The sequence below is a fragment of the Cupressus sempervirens genome, chromosome 7 (assembly GCF_028749045.1).
Source record: "Cupressus sempervirens isolate cs-2001-9-10 chromosome 7, ASM2874904v1, whole genome shotgun sequence".
Lineage (NCBI taxonomy): Eukaryota > Viridiplantae > Streptophyta > Pinopsida > Cupressales > Cupressaceae > Cupressus > Cupressus sempervirens.
In genome coordinates, this window is record NC_143124.1 from 378,400,337 (window position 1) to 378,417,921 (window position 17,585).

The window sequence follows — 17,585 nt, forward strand, 5'->3', positions numbered from 1 at the left end:
AGGCGTAGTTTGGGTGAACGAAAATGGTCGCATCTTACAGTGGATCAGAAGTAGGGATCACCAGTGCCGCGCGAAGTTTGGAGATTCTCAAGGAGAAGGCTTAACCTAGACATAAGCATAAAATCCAACCCCGTGACAGTATACATGTTGGCTTAACAGTTTCCTTCAAGACCAAGAAAGCTACGCAATCATAAAGCTTTTAATATAATACTTTTAGAAGGGATAGGGTAGAAGGATGAGGATAAATTCTTCTCATATATCCTTCAATAGGCTTTTCTAAAATAGGCTATACTACTTAATTATATTAGCATGCCTCAAATGTACATGCAGTGAGAAAAGAAAGGTACATCTAATGCTTGGTCGATAATTCGTTTTAACATGTTAAAAGCCACATAATCTTTTTATCAGCTCCAAAATTTACAGCTGCTACACTTCAAAGGGTCCAGAGGATGACAATTGGGCTACAAACGATGTGCATTCCACCTTGAATGCATTCCCACACAATCTCTCCGGACTCCCCATCTTCTTTCTCTTTCACTTTTCTTTCGAATGTCACATTATAACTTGCCTGCTCATTCCTTTTCTCGAACACCAATGTATCTAGCTCCACGCTTACCTTAACGTTTGGACTGCTTTTCACCCGCACTTTGTACACCGCATTGTCACTGCTCACGTTGGTCACCGTCCTCCTCCTCACCTGAGCACGCTCTCCGTACTCCAATATCATAGAGAAAGATGGGTAATTAAGATCGGCACCTGATGCGATCGATTTGGGGCAAGGGGGCCATTTGTGGGTGAGTAGTGCTATTTGCTTATTGGTGTACATGTTCTGTCCGCACAGATAGTTGATGTAGTCCTAAGGCCCCAAATTGTACTTGAGCCCCGACTCCAATGTCGCCCTTGGATTTAACGGCACTGGCTACGTAGGGACGAAAATGCACCCGGCCGTTTGGTTGCCATCAGTGCATTTTCGTCAGCCTCGTCAATCATCATGAAAAGAAATCACAAATTTCAAAGCAGTTGAACAGTGGAGGAAAGGTGTCAGTGTCTTGAAATCACCGTCACATTGCAGTCAATTGCTCTTTGTATTTAATGTGTGATGTGACTAAGAGCCAGCCATTGTTGAATCTTCTCCCATGTTGCCCATTGGTTAGAGAACTAGTTTCTCTACCAAAGATCCACAATTTTTAAGTCAATTAGAGTGTTTTCGATTCGATTCAATAATGGAATTTCTTTTAAATGTGACCAATTTAATGATAATAGTTGAACATATAAATTTTTTTTATTTTCTTTAAATGAATATTGACTTTGTAAGTCATTTGAGTTGTTTATTTGTAGGATTCATTAATGTAAATTTTTCTTTAACATATAGAGATTTGAGCGGACATTTTATTACTATTATTATAATGTGATGTATAATGTCTTATAAATATTTATCCATTAATTATTATTATATGTACAAAATTTTATATGTATGCTTTTTTTTTTTAGTTTTATGCATTATATCAATTGTTATGTCTTTGCCATTTACCAATGAACATGATTCTATAGATGTATTTTGGTTTCAAGTCTTGATAGTCTTGTCTTAGGTTATTATCAGGACATATAAAAAATATTTATAAATGATGTAAATCTAACTCAAAATTGTGTCAATTCTCACCATTTCCTAAGGGTGTAGTATTTTGATTAGATCTTTGGATGGAGATGTGTAGTGATTCTTGTAATTGGATTGATATCCACGCATTCCAGTGTCAATGCTCTAGTAATTTTCAAAGTAGTTGCAACTTAGTTGGGGACTCCCAACCTTTTATTCCAATTTTTGTTTTTCATACTACATTTGCGGGTACATATATACCTTCAAAGATTCTTATTAATCTCCTTGATCTTGTTCATATTTGTTGTCCTCCTTACTATGGCCACTTGTTCTACATCTAGGGTTGATCATTATGTATATCTTCGTCTCCTCCTTTTCTAGGATCAACGAGGTTTTATTCAAGTAGAACTTTGTGCATTGGTGTGATTTTGACATAGTGGTGCCCATTCAATTTTAATACAATGGTGCTTATTTGGTGCATATTCATTTTTAGGATGGCAAGCTTATTTGGTATTACATGTGATTTCTAATAAGAGTATATTGATAAAAGTGTCACCAACTCTTCAAGTTAGATGACGAAGAAGTATGGTAGGTCATTTCCTATGTAGTGCAATATTTAGTGTTGGTGATTCTCATACTCATGATGGGTTAATTTATGAGCTTTTAATTAAACAGAAATAAAATAATCTTATTTAATATTCATAAATTTAATTTCATATATAACATCATTTTAGTCTTATAAGAAATAATAATTGATTTCATTAGTTTTAGTTTAAAAAATAATATTATTAAATATTATAGATAGCAAAAAAAATTATTATTCTTAAATAAATAAGATAAAAAATATTTTGACAAATTTATAAAAATTTTAAATTATTTAGATAAAAATATTAATTAATATATTTATCAAAAATTTAAATTATATATAATATTACTTTAATATAAAAGGAATAATAATTAATTTTATTAGTTTTAATTTTAAAAATATAATTCTAAAGTATTTATTAAACTTATTTAATGACAACAAACTAAGCAAGTATCAATTTCTGATATTCCTCTCAAGATTTAAGTGTGTGATTTTGAGTCAAACTCATTGACCCATGTTTCATGAGTAGTGATTCAACATGAATCCATCTCTCATGAGTATAAATGTAACACTTAGCACTCATTGGATCTAGGTGATGCTCATAGGGGTGAAGCACCAAGACTTTCTGAGAGATCACCCATCCTAGTACTACTCCAGCTTGAGTGCACTTAATTACAGAGTTTCCTCGATCGAAATGATCTCCTACTTATCAAGTATCAATTTTTTGTACAAAATAATTCATAAGAAAACCATGTTGAATATAATTTCTTAGACAGTTAACCTACTTAATCATTTCATTTTATATATTCTATATCTTGTCATCTTATTTTCTTCTAAGTAAGAATGAGAAAAATTACGTGATTCTTAACCATATAAAATGTTACAAAAAAATTTCTTAATTTGACCATGTTATTCATAACCATACACATATATGTTATTTCAACATTTGTGTTATTGCAATACTAAAGTTGGATCAAACGTTACATGCTAACTTTAATCAAATAACACATGCAAAGTTCAAGACAACATAAATATATGAAGATGATGAACAACTATTTTACCAAAATATAACTCAAAGCATCATAATGCTTTCACTACGAGACAAAATCAAATCCCTTGTAAAAGCACAAAATCAAGGATGTAATATTTGGATGATAAAATAATACAATATGTTTTGAAAATCCTTCATAATGAAGCTCTTAGTCTTGACTTATATTGACCTCTCTTCTAATTAGAACCAATTTTATCACTTTGATAAATTTACAAAAAAGTGTTGATCACCATCCTCCATATAAACATCATCAACACCTGCAAATATATTGTGTTAATAATAAAATTCATTTTCAAACTAAAGACACAATTGATTGAAGTTCATTTCTTATTTTCCTTACCATCTCTACTTTGCATTGTGTTCGTTCTTGCTATTGTTTGATTAAGATCAATAAAGTATGGTTGCATGCTTTTTTGAATTTTTTGTTGATCATCTAATTCAAAAAAAGCATTAACATTTAATATATATCATCAACAAATTTAAAATATAGTTGTCAATTTAATACTCATAATTATGTTTATTTCATAACTTCATTACCATATCTGGCTTCTGTTGCATCATTTTTTGTTGATGCCTGATTAGATTCAATGGAATCTAGTTGCATGTATTCTTGATTTTTTTGTTCATCATCTAATCCTGCAATAATATGAACATTTCGTATGTAAACTTTGGCAAAATAAATTTACAAACTAAAGACTCATAATTCATTGATTTATATAATGTCATTACCTTGTCTAGTATTTATCACATCCATTTTTTTTAATGTTTGGTTAAGATCAATAGAGAAGGGCAACGTAAGTTGTTGAACATCTTGTTGATCGTCCAAATCTACATAAAAACTTATATTTAACATTTTAACTTATATAAAATGTTCAAGTATAAAATTAATTTATGTAAATAATCTAAACAATATTAAAATTACTATCTACCTACAATAACTTGTTCAAAGGTATGGACAGGGATACTATTGGTCATTGACGGTTGATCTCTAATAATTGTATATTGTACATAAAGAAGTGGTTAGAACTACGAACCAAGTATTTTATTATAAAAGTAACAAAGACACTTAATAGCTAAAAGCTTACCATTTGGAAACTTCACTTCACCAATTGTTTTATGGTTTAGATCAATGGAGAAAGGTAATTGACGTCGTGGAATACTTTCTCGATCACCCAAACCTACAATGACATATGATTAATACATGAAATGAAAATAAGAATTATTGCTATGTAATTACAAAAATACTTTTTCTTAAAAATACACTCACCTTGTTGCCTGATAATATCTCTTTCTTCTTGAATAGCTATATTTGAGCGATTTGTGACCTTTTTCTTTTTCTTTTTCTTTTTGCATCCTATAGAGGGGAACTAGAAATTTTCATTCTCCTCAACTCTACTATTTAAGTTTCTAGAGAGGGATTTACGTTTTTTGTGAATGGAACGACTTTTTTTCATTTTACTTGGACTAAACCATGGTCTTATTCGTCTCATAGATATGTTATCTGAGCCAGGGATTGGTTTAAATTTGGAAGATGAAGCAAGAGATGAATGAATTTCTCTAAATTTGTCAACAGATTGACTAAAGATGTCTTTGTCATAATCACTAGTTGGTAAATTTTTCAGCAATGAATTTAAATAATCAACAGATTTTTGAAACTTATCATTGATAGTAGTAGATAAATTCCAACTATCTGCAATACAAATGTAATGACAAAGTCAAAATTACTGATAAATATTGAAATTTCATTAAAAATGATAGTTTTGAAATTTACCAGTTTTGTCACCTTCACCAACATTAACCTCAAGCACATCTTGATTTCCAGAAAGTATACATCCATCTACAATTGAAATATTATGTAATTAATGTTGAGAATCATAAAATCATTTAATATTTAACTATAGAGATCATATTGATTATTACCAATGACATTAATGTCATGACTCGATCTTTCTATGACTTCCTCATCATCAACGACCAATGGAGTAGAAGCTTCTGTAATTTTAAATGAGACTAATATAGTTAACATAGATTTTTTTTAATAAAATGTAAATAAATTAATGCTAGATTTTAAATGATACTTACCAACAACTTTATCGTGTGTGTTTCTCTTTAGAATATATAAGATCTTCAACACATGCTTGCATGTGTTTCCTCTTTTTGCCCATTCACAATCACATACATGCAAATTTTGTCCAAAATTCCTTACGAAATACCATTTTGCTGGAATAGTTTGACTTCTAACTTTATATGTGTTTGGTAGCTGGTCATCTTGATAGCAATCAGCATCTGGTATTAATTTTGATCTTTCTAATGCAGTTATGTAATATATTTCCTTTTTGAAGTTGGTTAAAAATCCAGATTGTTGCAAATATCTTTTATTTTTATAGAATGGCTCTACCCTATGAAGAAGTGTATAGATGAGCCAATCCATTCTTCTTGTGCCTTTCCTAGAACGATCACTTAGATGTTGACTCTTGATGTGGGAGTGATATGACTCTATCGAAGCATTAGTTTCTTGATTTGCATGAGGGAAGCTTCGAAAGTTTTTTGCCCACATCGCTAGAAAAACAAACATGACATCTTAGCATATAGAATAATTAATTTAAATTATATAAATTCATAATAAAATATAAAAGATAATCTTGATGGTCGTACCAACGCAACTCTCATCATGGCACCAATAATTCTGAAAGTAATTAATGAATTCCTTCTCTTCTTTGAATTCCTCTATGAACTTCATTGTCAAATCAGTAATGGCATCTTCATTTTCATGCATTGCATACATTATCTCACCCAGTCTACCAAATATTCTTGTTCCAACATCTTGATTTTTAACAAATCTGGATTATATACAACAATATAGAGTTATGATGTTATGTATGTGATTTTTCATATATTTTAATAAAATATGTACTTACTTGTACACATTCTTCAGCCACACCCTACGCACATGCCAAATGCATAACAAGACTCGACACTTAAAGGATAATCTACAAGATAATTTATTATCAAAGTTCATAAGTAGTATTCTAAAAAAAAATTCTTAAATTGAAACTTTTTTATGCTAAAAATTGGAAAACATATATCTGTATAAACTAAACATTAAAAATTTTCATTCTTCTAACTATAAACTAAGGTTGGAGAAAACCTTATTGCTTCAATCTCGGCACTAGCATCATCTGTCATGAATGCGTTGACATGCCAATCTTCTCTATATTGTTTTCCTCTTTTATAAATCTCTATTAGCCATTCATTTATATCCTCAACTTTATTTCTTGAGGATATGGCCCATGCAACCGGTACACCGGCTTCTTGTTCATCAAATACAAGCAAAGTATAAAGTTGATAGTACGCATGAAAAAAACAACGATATATTAATTTTTTAGACAAATAAAACTAATGGCTAAATTAAAATCCATAAATAAAATTAAAATCGTTCTACTCACACAGTATTTGTTTGTTGAGAATGTGGAGTCCATCGCAATAATTGAATCATGTGAATGTTTCACCATCATCTCTTGCATCCATGGTGTTTGGATGCCTATGATAAATGGAATATTTTCTTTATTTTTTGGTGTTTTATAAAAAAATTTCTCTTTCTCCTCTATATGCCACAAACATACACTTTTTGCATCATCCTCATTTTTTTGTGAATGTAGGGAACTTACTCTTTTCCATGCATTTAACACATCCTTTCTTAGCAAACAAGTATCCCTCTTATTCATCAACTTTGTCAAACCAGAATCTAAGTAATGTCATTCACATATTGTGTCAATCCCCATGCCCATCAATAGTAAGGATTCAATATATGATTTACATTCAGTTGATAACCTTGGTGCAAAACTACTCCTTGGATCACTAGAAGAGTCATTTTTTCCATGACAAAATTCACCATTGGCATCTTGATGACTAAATTCATTATATATACTTATTGCAACATCTGGTCTACCATACATAACCTTAACAATAAAATGAGTTTGACAACCCCTTTTTTGAGTAAAATTGTGACTTCTTTCCTTGCTTTTTGGTGCATTTCTTTTATCTTCTGGCCCAAAAGCACAATGATAACTGTTTAAACATGTGAAAAAATATAAGTTAATGGATATAAAAAAAAAGTGACATGCTTAATCAATTTATAAAGCTAGACAAACCTTGAATACATCTTTGTGGCTTGATTAGTAGGTTCTATCAAATTATTCTCCAAAATCCTTTTACATATAAATGTTATTTCAGTACTATCCAATAAACCTTCCCCTTTGACAAAGTGAGGAAGCCTCTCAAGAGGGATAGCAGCACACCGATCATCTCCAGTAAGTTTCCATTCAAGTTCACAACTTGAGAAATGACTTCCTTCATTTGGGATGTCTTTCACATCTAACTTGATAACTGATTCCCACTTATTCTTTCTACCCATCCTGAAATTTTTTAATATTGTTAGTGACAACCTATCAACAAAAAAATAGAATGACATATCCCATGATTGAAATGTTTTTTTATTGTTATTGCAAGAGATATATGAAGATGTTATGATGGCATAAGTGATTCCCTAATGTATGACATAAATATTTTTGTAGATGCCATATGAGTATGGATACTATATGTGATGGTGCCCAAGAGATATAAATGTTCATAAAAGCATGTTAATATAGATCGTAGACAAAAGAATAATTTTCTTAGTATAAGTGTGGACTAAAAAGAGAGACGACATTGGCCCCACTAGGCAAAGCTAATACCTTTTTCAAGTATAAGTTAAAATAAATAAATAGTTATTGTATTTTTCACAAAATTTTGAACTTTTTAAAATTAATACATGACTTTTTTGAAGTACGCAAAAGTAAATGTAATTTGAAGATTTAAAAAAAATACCAAGATGAGTCTAAATAAAACAAAAACTTTATGAAAACAGAGGTATTCAATTCCATTTCTTACTTCAAGGAAGTACAAATTTATGAAAGTAGAATGGATGTAAAATTTATATATATCTTAAGTATCTTAGTAATTCTACATGGATGTAAATATACCAACATGTGTCAAAATGAAATAGTTAAAAAGCTTTTGGAATAAACTTTGTATATATTTTCATTTGTCATGTTTTATTATGCTCTAATTATTTTCATTTGGCAACCCCTTTTTTGTATAAACTTTTGTATCATTTTCATCTTTTTAATGTCTTTAGGTTTTTTTCTATTATCCTTGGGCCCAAAAGCACAATGATATCTATTTAAGGACATGTAGAAAACAATATATTAATCAACATGATAAATTGTGTGTGTGTGTGTGTGTGTGTGTGTGTGTGTGTGTGTGACATGCTTAATTATATGGAAAATGTTAAGCATACTTTGAAATCATTATGGTACTATGGTCAGTAGGGTTTTCAAATTTGGGCTCTCTATGAGCTTTACATAGAAATGTTGTCTCTATGCCATCCTGCAATATACCTTCTCCTTTGATAAAGTGAGCAAGTCTCCCAAGAGGGATAGCAACACATAAGTCAAGCTCTTGGATATTTTCATTTCCGATAGGTGTCCATTCAAGATCATTCATTGAAAAAAGATTTTCTTTTTTTGGAATGTCTTGGACATCTAATCGAATGAGTGATTCCCATTTCAATACCCTACTCATTCTGTACAATATTTGGCTAATTACTTCAAAGATTTCAGGTATTTCTGTAACTAGAAATGTCCCTAATATAACTCATCAACAGTATGCAGATGATACCATCCTACCAGGTAAAAGTTCAATCTAAGAGGCTGTGGGATATAAATATATCTTGCAAACCTATATGGATGCATCTGGACAAAAAGTGAACAAAGAAAAATCAGAGATTTTCTTTTCAAATACCAGTACAGAAATGGAAAATTCGATATGTAGGATCATGGGTTTTAAAAAGGGCCTGTTTCCTTGCAAATATCTAGGAATCTCTTTAGAGAAAGGCACAAAACACTGCAAAATTTGGAAGGACATAATTGAAAAAATAGATAAACGGATTGGGAATTGGAAAAATAAATGGCTATCTAAGGTAGGTAAAATCACTAAGATAAGATCAGTTCTCTCAGCCATTCCAATATTTCCTATGGCCTATTTGCCCCTTTCTAATTGGATGTCTTCGTCATTTGAATCCAAATTGAGGAACTTCTTATGGAAAGATAAAGAAGATAAGAAGCTAGCACTTATAAAATGGGATAACATATGTAAATCCAAAGAATATGGGGGCTTAGGTATTAAAAAACCTCAATGGAAAAATGACGCCTCTGGGGCAAAATTAATTCGGAGATTATACAAAGAATCTAATAAAAAATGGGCTAAAATCTTATTTAACAAATACCTCAACCCTTCAGACCTGAAATCCCTGTTCAGAATGGATAGTCTCCCTAAAGGATCGAAATGTTGGAACTTTATGACTAAATGTTGGAGTCTTATCAGCAAATTATGAAGAAAAGGTGTAGATACGTGTTCTAGCATCATATGGTGGTTAGTTGTTGGATAGTTTCTGTGGTAGGGATATTGTGTTGTAGGTTGCAGGTTACTGATCATTCTGAAGACAGAAGCATTGATATGGAACTGGAAGTAAAGAGGTGGACCTCTTTCATAAAATAACTATTTCCTGTAAAATGGTTGGTATAAATTGTAAAGAGTTCTACCTGTATTGATATTAATGATATTAAATAGCTAGTACGTAGGTCACTGGGGTATGTCTCTTTTATAAGATGTAATAATATAGGACTTTTGTCCCGAGCAAGAGTGGAGGTTTTCTTCTTCGTTCTTTCCTACCAGTGCTCGTTTGAATGGAGAAAGTTGTATTTACTTATGTTATTAATAGAAATATCATGGCCTTGGCCGTTTATCGATATAAAAAAAAACTAAGATCAATTTCAGATTTATAAATAATAATCAGGCACATATAACAATAATCAGGGATTTCAAGCAAACGTCTACAAGCAATGGGCAAGGGACAAAGCAACCTTGCGCATGAACAAAAATAGTGTCGTAGTATGAATCTAATCCCTAAAACCACTACTATGTATGTTCTCAAAATATTTTTCAATCACGCACATAGTCTTAAAAAAGAAAATTTGGCAGCACTAAGGTTCTTAGTAATGGTCAACTGTACAGCTTTTGCAATCTAGAGTGGGTGAAATCCAATCCTGGTGTACCAGGGTTTTGACATATTCTGAGAATTTAATCAATCAGAGATGCTGAGGAGATCCGACAACCCAACAAAAGACTACACCCGTGAGGATTTCCCCCACAAGGACATTTATATAGTGGTTGCTACTACCATGTCAAAAATGGCTATTACCGCTTGAGGTACCATCCACATGGTTGACCCAATAAAGGGAATGTCCATTATGGTTTAACCCTCTCTAATCAAGAAAGACTCACAAAATCTTACCACATGGGGACTTGGTTTGGATTCAAGGGTTCCAAGTTTCTGATGTGCCCAAAAGGGAACAGAGCATACTCCTCTAGCCTCTTCACCTTACCCAAACATAGCAAACACAATTTTTTGACACACTAATTTGAAATCACCCCACTAACTTTTTGAAAAATCCAACAACAAACACCACTAGTCTCAAAAGAGAAAGTACTAATGGATGTTGAGGACAAACCCAACCAGAATAGTGAGACAATGACAAATATCCTTCCCTACCTACAAGGGGATCCATTATCAAGAGGAGCTTCACATGTAAAGCAAGCGAATGAAGCTCAATCTCTCAAGATCTCCCAAATAGTGTTCATAGGGCCTAATTACTATGTGAAACATATATGCGTGAAAGAAAATCTAGATCCAATTTAAGCACCAAATGAAGTGTGAATCTATGAAAGCATGTAAAAACACTCAAGCCAAACACATGAGATGTTCATTTTAGTTCCAAATCCAAATGTTATAGAGATCCAGCAAAATACCTAGTAATCCTTGCAACGCATTTTTCTCTGTTGTACCTTTCGTTTATGCTTGAACGCTCGCTCGCAATGAAAAAAGCAACAAGAAAAACAAACAAACACAAGATATGTAATATATATACCAAAGCCAAGAGGCATTTCCAAATTAGAGAAAATTTAAACCTTATTATAGCACTAAAATTTAAACTTTATATGCACTAAATATTTAATTTGAATTAATCTAACTATTACATTAAATAGTATACAATAGATCTAAACTATAAATCATGTATAATTAAAATTTAATATTATTTATAAAATAAAAATAAAAATTATTTAAATGTATATTGTATGATTCAATGTATGATTTGCACTCATTTGATAACCTTGGTGCAACACTAGTTCTTGGATTACCAGAAAGGTCATCCTTTCCATGACAAAATTCACCATGAACATCCTGATGGCTAAATTCATTATATGTAATTATTGCAACATTAGGTCTACCATACATTAACCTAACATTAAAGTGGGTTTGACAACCCCTTTTTTGAGTAAACCTATGTATTATTTCTTTAGTTTTTGGTGCATTTCTTCTATCCACTAGTCCAAAAGCACATTGATAACTGTTTATACATGTACAAAAATATATATATTAATCAATAAAATAAATGAATAAATTGACATTCTTAAAAAAATTATTAAATCTAGGCAAACCTTGAATACATCTTTGTGTCATGGTCATTAGATTCTGTCAAATTATTCTCCATAAATTTTCTACGGCTAAATAAATATTGTTTCTGTACTATCCAATAAACCTTCTCCTTTCACAAAGTGAGGCAATCTCTCAAGAGGGATAGCAGCACACCGGTCTATCTGTTGGCTACTATCATCTCCAATAGGTGTCCATTCAAGTTCAAAACTTGAGAAATGACTTCCTTCGTTCGGGAGATCTTGCACTTCTAACTTGAAAAGTGATTCCCATTTATTCTTTCTACCCATCCTAAATAATATTAATATTGTTAGTCAAATATTATTTAAATATGTACAATTTTTTTTATAGTGATACCATTATATCTATATCTTAATATCCTCAACAAAATATTTGGCTAGTATCAAAATCATATAAACACCATCATATCAAGAATAAAATAGAATGACATATTCCATGGTTGAAATGTTTGTTTGATGTTATTGCAAGAGGATCTATATGAGGATTTTATGGTGATATAAGTGATTCAATAATGTAGGACAAGGATGCATTTGAATGTGTTATGTGACTATGGATACTATTGTGGTGGTGTAGACCTAGGATCAAGTCCCTATTTGGCTTCGAGTGGGGTGGTTGCAATCTAACATGACCAATGCATATATGAAACAAAAACAACCCTATAATTATTCAAGTGGGAGTGACTCCTAATATGGGCCCACTAGGTGAAGCTAATACCCTTTTCAAGTATACTAAAATACTTAATAAAATATTCAAGTAAAATACTTAATAAAAAAAGGCCAATCAACATCAAATACCTATGCAAATACTTCAACACATTAATTAACTATTTAAGTGCTTTGTTATGTGCTAGATTATCTAATTTTTAAAGGTTGACCTTCTATAGTAAAATTTTCTAGTGCAACACCTAAATTAATTTGGAACTAGATTTATGTATGGATGATAGGACCCACTTTAATTGTTCTAGATAAATAGAACACAAGTCTAATGAAGTTCCATAATAATAGAAGAACATAAATTAATATGATCATTTTATTATTATTATTTAGAATGGTTTGATTTTAGATATTGTGGGTGACATAACAACACAATTTAGAATCAGTCAATATATACCTACAATAAAAATGAAAGGAAAATGGGGAGATAATTGTACTTGAAATTTGAAGTTAAGTATTATCTAAATTTCAAGAATTGATTGTGAAGTAGTCATCTTAAAATCATACTCATGATAGAAAAGTCTATGAAAGTAAAATAGATGTATAAATTATATACATCTTAAATATCTTAAAAATCGTATAGGAATGTAAGACATCATGTGACAAAATGGATAATTAAATCAAACTTTTGGAAGGTATATAAACAAAGATGAGTTTTGTAATAGATAATTAAAAATTACATTAAATAAAAGTATCCAATGGATTTTTTGTTTATTATTTGGAAGAATTTGATTAAGATATGTGGATAACATGACACAATTTAATTAGGTAGTTTTCAAAATTTAGTCAACTCAAGATTAGTGATTCTATAAATTTTAGAATATATTTTTTATTTTCCAATTCATATCGCACTCTAATTACCCTAAAAATTAATTTAGTTAAGTTATATACGAAAAATACGACTTTCATAATAAGAAAAATTAAAGATTAAAACAAATAAAGGTATTTGATAGTTTTTGTTTATAATTTAGAATAGTTTGCTTTTAGATGTATGTTAGTGACATAATGACATATTTTACATTTTGTTGTTCTAAAATTTTGTTAACTCAAACTTAAGAAAAATGGTGGGATAGTTATACTTGAAATTACAAGTTAGGTATTATTTAAATTCAAATTGATTGTGACATAACCATAATAATAGAAGAATATAAATTAAAATGATCAATTTATTATTATTATTTAGAATGGTTTGGTTTTAGATATTATGGGTAACATAATAACACAATTTAGATTTAGTCATATGTGGGTAGCATAATGGAGGAAATTTTAATTTGTTTCAAAAGGTTATTTGTAAGATTGTATATTTTTACATTGATATAGAAATTGATTTCTAAAAGATAATTTTATAAAGATAGTAAAGTGTATGTGATATTAATATTTTTATCAACATAATATAAATAGAATTATATCCTCAATACAATAGAAATAGAATTACAAGTAGATCTAATAAGTTTTGTTCTATTTTTCTAATCTTGTGATCTAATAATGAGTGACATGTAATGTAAGCCTAGGACAGATGATGTATATGGTAAGATTGCAAGTTATGGTATATCATTAAGCTTCAAAATTTATTGTGTCCTTAGATCTAATTTTTTTAAAATTAAATTTAATATAAAGGTAATTAAGAAATATTGTAATATATCTTTACATTAAATTGAAATAATAAATATTCATTAAATTATTTATTTCAAATTATTTTAAATACAATATTGAAATTTATATTAATACATTAATTTATAAGCAATTATAAATTTGATATATAATATAATATAATAAAAGTATTTAAATAAAAGTTGTAATTCAGAAATAATATTAATATATGTATACATTTAATTTAAATTATATGTCAAGAATTTTATAGAGGATAATCTTAAAATTAAATTAGTTGGTAATCAATTTATTTAATTTATAAAAAAAATAGAATAAATAGGTTGTCAATTTTTATGTTGATATTCTTTATTTAAATATATATATATAATGGGTTTCTTTATGCACGGGTTCGAATCTCTACATTAGGATTTTTAATTACAGTCTCCACAAATTTTCTATGGCTAAATATTGTTTCTATAGTATAAATATTGTTTCTACAGCTAAAAAATTTGGAGGCTACTGAGAGGCATTATTTACATTGCAGAAACAATATTTAGCCGTAGAAAATTTGTGGATTTTTCAATCTGCATTAGTCTATGGTTTATCTGCATTAGGTTGCTAAAAAAAATTTGGTTTACAACGACAGATAACCAAGATTGTGTGGTTTTCCATAAAACAATATGCATTTTACATTTGTAAAACCTACAATTATTTTATGTAACAATTCCATAATTTAAATACACTAGCAAACAACTAGATGTGCATATGTGCAATCCTATTAATCCTCTGAAGAAAATATTTTGTACTAACCTGTGTGTGTGCTACTGAAATTTTGCTCACAAAAAATTGATAGTTTCTCTCTGACGAAGCTTGAAGATTGCAGTTGCAGATGTGCTTTTCCACACTCCAGATTGCCACCAAATTCATTACAGACAGCAACATCAGTTTCACCCGCCAAGAATAAATAGATTGTTTCTCCCGCCATAAAAAAAAATTGTTTCTCCCGCTGTAAATAAAGATAGGTGAAGTGTTTAATGGAACATTAATTTGGAGAGCACATAAGGCAGGCACGGCAAATTTGATAACTCTGTCCAAAGATTTGACTTTCGCAGCACATAACGCACGGCAAATAAACTTCGGCGCTGACATTGCAGTGATTTGACGTTGATTGACTGCCATTGCCATGATTGACAAGGCTGACGGAAATGCACTGACGGCAACCAAACGGCCGGGTGCATTTTCGTCCCTGCGTAGCCAGTGCCGGATTTAACTGACCTGCACCCATCGCAAAGGGGTCCGCGGCTCGCAGGGTGAGCGCATCTTTGATGGGCTGCTTTGCATTGTCAAGCGTAGAGGCCGTCGTGAGGAAAGCCGATTTCATAGCCGTAGGACTCCACATTGGATGCGCAGCTCGGATGAGCGCAGCAGTGCTGCTGACGTGGGGGCACGCCATTGAAGTCCCAGAAAGTATCTTGAAGGCACCGTCAACAGCCGCGAAGATATTAACACCGGCGCAATTATATCGGGCTTAAGAACTTCCGGGAAATTAAGGCTCGGACCTCTCAAAGTAAACACGGGCACGATAGAAGCCATCTTTTTTCCCACGGAGGTCAACCCCGTGGGATTGATCATGGCCGTGGGCGCAGCGGTGCTGTTGACATATGCTTTTATCTTTTTCGCCGCTGTAGAACTCACCTTCGTAGCCGACAAATATGGCTGATCGATGGGCTTATCATTGTCGCCCACAGCGATCAATGCTGCTGCACCCGCCTTCTTCACAAGCCTCACTTTTTCCGTCGAATTATCGCTTTGCAAAGTACAGAGCACAAGTTTACCTTTGAAAATGTGAGGATCGAGACCTCGGTCACCGTAGAAATCGTAGAGTAGAGACAAATTTTGAGTCCCAGGTCCTCTGTTAAAAGACAACCCCTTGAAGTGCTCCCCGTTGCCGAGGCTTAGAAAAGAGAGAAACTCTTGGTCCATACTGCTGGCGCCCACTGTGGTCATCCACGATGCCGTGTTTTTAACAGAAGATGAATTTGGCCCATCATTTCCAGCAGAGGCGAAAAGGAATGCACCCTTCTTCATCGCCCCGAATGCTGCCAGCGCAGTGTGATCCGCGTAAAATGGTTTCTCCAACAGGGGGCCAATCGACAGAGAAATAATGTCAACACCATCTTGGACAGCTTTTTCCATTGCAGCAACTATGTTGCTCGCATCGCACTGGCCCTTCTCTCCCCAGCAGACCTTATAAACAGCCAGTCTCGCCGTAGGAGCGATCCCCATAGCCGTTCCCTTGCCAAAGCCATTGTAGTTGGCTCCCCTTACAGCGGAACCCACAGTAGTAGAAGCAGTACGTGTGCCGTGGCCTTGCCTGTCTCTTGGAGATATGAAATTCTTGCCCACATGCGATTTGTAGCCCACCGAGAAATTGAATCTTGCTCCGATGAGTTTTCTGTTGCACATGGACGAATCGAATCGATCTCCGCTTTCACACTCGCGCTTCCATCTAGAGGGAACGGGGCCGAGACCCTCGTCATGGAAGATCTCACTCTCCGGCCATATTCCCGTGTCCAACACGCCCACTATCACATCTTCACCCCGATTCAAATGCTTCGCCCACAGTCCTCTATCATCGGCAAGGCCGAGAAAGTGAGGTGAGTGTGGTATGAAGTTTAATTAGAGCTGATGGAATCACTGCGAGACAGCCATTAACGCTCTCCAAAGCTGCTGCCTCCGCACTGGTCAGTTTGGCCGCAAAGCCATGAAGGACTGTGTGATAGGTGTACAAGAGCACACCTGGATCTAATTTGGAGGCATTGGAAGTGGCCTGGGTGAGGATTGAATGGTACCAGTGCTCGTGCAAACTGAAGTGCGGGGGTTTCATGGATTTCAACATATGGACGATGTATGGCTTTTTTCCGTTGACACTTGTTGCGATGGATAGGAAGAGCAGCAGAAACGCTAGAAGCGCGGAGAGGGGGGAGGTCGGGCTACTCATTTTGAGTATTGAAGAAAAACGTTGGGTGTAGGGAATTAACAGGAGTAGCAGGCTCTAGTGGGCCGAAGCAAAGTCTTGGTGGAGAAGAAAATGTGGAGATAATTGTACTCTCCTTTTTCTCTTTTTTTTTCCTATTTTTTTTAAAGGTTGAGTGGACAGTCTGACGATAACAAATGAGCTGCAAATTGAGCATCCGAGAAAATGATAAAGTCTACAATCTGACAGTAAGGAACGAGGAAATTGAGCATCCGACGAAAGCGGGAAGCAAATAATTAATATACTGTCAGTGCGAAATAAGATATATTGCAAACGCGCAAGGCAGAAGTCGAGAATTTTCAAAAATTAGACGAACGCGGAATCATGGATTATTTTGCTTCGACTTTCAAAGAGAAACTTCGTGATGATGAAAAGTGAGAAAAATCACGATAGAAAAACC

General features: G+C 32.6%; 1 pseudogene; it reads right to left on the reverse strand.

Moving 5' to 3' along the window:
* Positions 1-433: 433 nt before the first annotated feature.
* Positions 434-17,149, reverse strand: LOC149547043 (subtilisin-like protease SBT1.7 pseudogene; annotated as a pseudogene).
* Between the last annotated feature and the right edge of the window lie 436 nt (positions 17,150-17,585).